The sequence below is a fragment of the Pseudophryne corroboree genome, chromosome 4 (genome assembly GCF_028390025.1).
Source record: "Pseudophryne corroboree isolate aPseCor3 chromosome 4, aPseCor3.hap2, whole genome shotgun sequence".
NCBI lineage: Eukaryota > Metazoa > Chordata > Amphibia > Anura > Myobatrachidae > Pseudophryne > Pseudophryne corroboree.
The window spans coordinates 916898263-916903310 of NC_086447.1; the positions used below are offsets into that span (position 1 = coordinate 916898263).

The 5048-nt window shown below is 38.1% G+C and overlaps 1 pseudogene; it reads left to right on the plus strand.

Moving 5' to 3' along the window:
- The first annotated feature begins 506 nt into the window (after window positions 1–506).
- LOC134913057 (5S ribosomal RNA) lies at window positions 507–626 on the plus strand (annotated as a pseudogene).
- Window positions 627–5048: the final 4422 nt, after the last annotated feature.

Here is a 5048-nt window from a genome sequence, read left to right on the forward strand (position 1 = left end):
TATACTCATCTATTTGGTGACCATTGTGTCATATACCAATTAATTAGGTGATTATTGTATCATTACATGCATACTATTTTTTCTATATGGCCGCCGTGCCATATATTTGTTCTTTCAGCTAATTATAGGTCATTCAACAAAACTCAGTCACTTAATTAGGAGGTGTATGTACAATTATCTCTGTCTATGACCACTGTGTCTTATGCTGATTAACCAGCTGGTGATTATTAGGATAATTGCATACGTTTATTTTCTCCTCCCCTGTTTGTGACTGTTCTCATTTGCATCTGCTGATTATTCATAATCATTTATTTGTATTCTTATGACCGCCGTGTCATTCAGATGTAACTAACCCCTGTGACCACCGTGTCATGTGTTGATGATTTAGCTGATTGCATGTAATTTTCCTTTGCAACACATTTGTTACGAATCACTTGCTATTTCCATTCCTAACATACAGCTATTATTTGACATATAATTGGAGTGACCTGGGAGGAAAGTCCAACATTTGCGGTCATACTTCACTGGAGATGCCCAATCTCTTCCGAACTTGGAAGCTAAGCAGTGAAAGGCCGGGTTAGTACAAGGAAGGGAGACCTCCTTTGAACACTCTGGTACTGCAAAAAAGCGTTGACTATTGGACACAGTGGCACTCAACTTTAGGTCATATTGGGATTTGCATGACCAATGATTTTATTTTCTGCACCTATATAATCCTTAAATGGATATTAGCAGTATGAATGATGGTCATTTATTTCAATAAATGCAGATTCTTTTCGGTATAGGCATCACAGAACTTTACTCTCCGGCAACTCAACAATCGTGAATTTAATATCACGGATATTCATTATTATTATCAATAATTCGCATAGCTATGTATTTCACACACATTTACTCCTAGGATTTGACTTATGTTAATTTATTTGTCATTTTGAAAATTCACTAAGTTTAATATTTTCCTCTGAATCAAGAGTGCTCCCACAAAAGAGTCCTTTTCTTTGAACCTTCTTTGGTTATTTTTTTGATACTTGATACTCTCTGACTCTAGGGAGCACCACTGAAAGCAACTTTGGTGTTGGGAATAATTCCTACTACACCTTTACTTGCCATATACAGAAGAAATTCTATTTAAATTCAGTTTTTTAGAGGTTATTAATTGTTCATACATTATTGTTTGTACTGGTGCGGTTCCCTTCTAAACCCATTTCCCTAGCGAAGAGAAAATAGCCAGAATATGCTAAAATCAGCTATTTTCTCTTCGCCATAAGGACATTATGGTCACGTTCTTATCAGAAAGGACCATTATTAGCCCTCTCATGGTTATGTCCTTACGGCGAAGAGAAAATAGCCAGAATATGCTAAAATCAGCTATTTTCTCTTCGCCATAAGGACATTATGGTCACGTTCTTATCCGAAAGGACCATTATTAGCCCTATCATGGTTATGTCCTTACGGCAAAGAGAAAATAGCCAGAATATGCTAAAATCATCTATTTTCTCTTCGCCATAAGGACATTATGGTCACGTTCTTATCAGAAAGGAGCATTATTAGCCCTATCATGGTTATGTCCTTACGGCGAACAGAAAATAGCCAGAATATGCTAAAATCAGCTATTTTCTCTTCGCCATAAGGACATTATGGTCACGTTCTTATCCAAAAGGACCATTATTAGGCCTATCATGGTTATGTCCTTACGGCGAAGAGAAAATAGCCAGATAATCCTAAATCAGCTATTTTCTCTTCACCATAAGGACATTATGGTCACGTTCTTATCCAAAAGGACCATTATTAGCCCTATCATGGTTATGTCCTAACGGCGAAGAGAAAATATCCAGAATATGCTAAAATCAGCTATTTTCTCTTCGCCATAAGGACATTATGGTCACGTTCTTATCCGAAAGGACCATTATTAGCCCTATCATGGTTATGTCCTTACGGCGAAGAGAAAATAGCCAGAATATGCTAAAATCAGCTATTTTCTCTTCGCCATAAGGACATTATGGTCACGTTCTTATCCAAAAGGACCTTATTAGCCCTCTCATGGTTATGTCCTTACGGCGAAGAGAAAATAGCCAGAATATGCTAAAATCAGCTATTTTCTCTTTGCCATAAGGACATTATGGTCACGTTCTTATCCGAAAGGTCCATTATTAGCCCTATCATGGTTATGTCCTTACGGCGAAGAGAAAATAGCCAGAATATGCTAAAATCAGCTATTTTCTCTTCGCCATAAGGACATTATGGTCACGTTCTTATCCAAAAGGACCATTATTAGCCCTATCATGGTTATGTCCTTACGGCGAAGAGAAAATAGCCAGAATATGCTAAAATCAGCTATTTTCTTTTCGCCATAAGGACATTATGGTCACGTTCTTATCCGAAAGGACCATTATTATCCCTATCATGGTTATGTCCTTACGGCGAAGAGAAAATAGCCAGAATATGCTAAAATCAGCTATTTTCTCTTCGCCATAAGGACATTATGGTCACGTTCTTATCCGAAAGGACCATTATTAGCCCTATCATGGTTATGTCCTTACGGCGAAGAGAAAATAGCCAGAATATGCTAAAATCAGCTATTTTCTCTTCGCCATAAGGACATTATGATCACGTTCTTATCCGAAAGGACCATTATTAGCCTCTCATGGTTATGTCCTTACGGCGAACAGAAATTAGCCAGAATATGCTAAAATCAGCTATTTTCTCTTCACCATAAGGACATTATGGTCACGTTCTTATCCGAAAGGACCATTATTATCCCTATCATGGTTATGTCCTTACGGCGAAGAAAAAATAGCCAGATAATCCTAGAATCAGCTATTTTCTCTTCGCCATAAGGACATTATGGTCACGTTCTTATCCGAAAGGACCATTATTATCCCTATCATGGTTATGTCCTTACGGCGAAGAGAAAATAGCCAGAATATGCTAAAATCAGCTATTTTCTCTTCGCCATAAGGACATTATGGTCACGTTCTTATCCAAAAGGACCATTATTAGCCCTATCATGGTTATGTCCTTACGGCGAAGAGAAAATAGCCAGAATATGCTAAAATCAGCTATTTTCTCTTCGCCATAAGGACATTATGGTCACGTTCTTTTCCGAAAGGACCATTATTATCCCTCTCATGGTTATGTCCTTACGGCGAAGAGAAAATAGCCAGAATATGCTAAAATCAGCTATTTTCTCTTCGCCATAAGGACATTATGGTCACGTTCTTATCCGAAAGGACCATTATTAGCCCTATCATGGTTATGTCCTTACGACGAAGAGAAAATAGCCAGAATATGCTAAAATCAGCTATTTTCTCTTCGCCATAAGGACATTATGGTCACGTTCTTATCCGAAAGGACCTTATTATCCCTCTCATGGTTATGTCCTTACGGCGAAGAGAAAATAGCCAGATTATGCTAAAATCAGCTATTTTCTCTTCGCCATAAGGACATTATGGTCACGTTCTTATCCAAAAGGACCATTATTAGCCCTATCATGGTTATGTCCTTACGGCGAAGAGAAAATAGCCAGAATATGCTAAAATCAGCTATTTTCTCTTCGCCATAAGGACATTATGGTCACGTTCTTATCCAAAAGGACCTTATTAGCCCTCTCATGGTTATGTCCTTACGGCGAAGAGAAAATAGCCAGAATATGCTAAAATCAGCTATTTTCTCTTTGCCATAAGGACATTATGGTCACGTTCTTATCCGAAAGGTCCATTATTAGCCCTATCATGGTTATGTCCTTACGGCGAAGAGAAAATAGCCAGAATATGCTAAAATCAGCTATTTTCTTTTCGCCATAAGGACATTATGGTCACGTTCTTATCCGAAAGGACCATTATTATCACTATCATGGTTATGTCCTTACGGCGAAGAGAAAATAGCCAGAATATGCTAAAATCAGCTATTTTCTCTTCGCCATAAGGACATTATGGTCACGTTCTTATCCAAAAGGACCATTATTAGCCCTATCATGGTTATGTCCTTACGGCGAAGAGAAAATAGCCAGAATATGCTAAAATCAGCTATTTTCTCTTCGCCATAAGGACATTATGATCACGTTCTTATCCGAAAGGACCATTATTAGCCTCTCATGGTTATGTCCTTACGGCGAACAGAAATTAGCCAGAATATGCTAAAATCAGCTATTTTCTCTTCACCATAAGGACATTATGGTCACGTTCTTATCCGAAAGGACCATTATTATCCCTATCATGGTTATGTCCTTACGGCGAAGAAAAAATAGCCAGATAATCCTAGAATCAGCTATTTTCTCTTCGCCATAAGGACATTATGGTCACGTTCTTATCCGAAAGGACCATTATTATCCCTATCATGGTTATGTCCTTACGGCGAAGAGAAAATAGCCAGAATATGCTAAAATCAGCTATTTTCTCTTCGCCATAAGGACATTATGGTCACGTTCTTATCCAAAAGGACCATTATTAGCCCTATCATGGTTATGTCCTTACGGCGAAGAGAAAATAGCCAGAATATGCTAAAATCAGCTATTTTCTCTTCGCCATAAGGACATTATGGTCACGTTCTTTTCCGAAAGGACCATTATTATCCCTCTCATGGTTATGTCCTTACGGCGAAGAGAAAATAGCCAGAATATGCTAAAATCAGCTATTTTCTCTTCGACATAAGGACATTATGATCACGTTCTTATCCGAAAGGACCATTATTAGCCTCTCATGGTTATGTCCTTACGGCGAACAGAAAATAGCCAGAATATGCTAAAATCAGCTATTTTCTCTTCACCATAAGGACATTATGGTCACGTTCTTATCCGAAAGGACCATTATTAGCCCTATCATGGTTATGTCCTTACGGCGAAGAGAAAATAGCCAGAATATGCTAAAATCAGCTATTTTCTCTTCGCCATAAGGACATTATGGTCACGTTCTTATCTGAAAGGACCTTATTATCCCTCTCATGGTTATGTCCTTACGGCGAAGAGAAAATAGCCAGATTATGCTAAAATCAGCTATTTTTTCTTCGCCATAAGGACATTATGGTCACGTTCTTATCCGAAAGGACCTTAT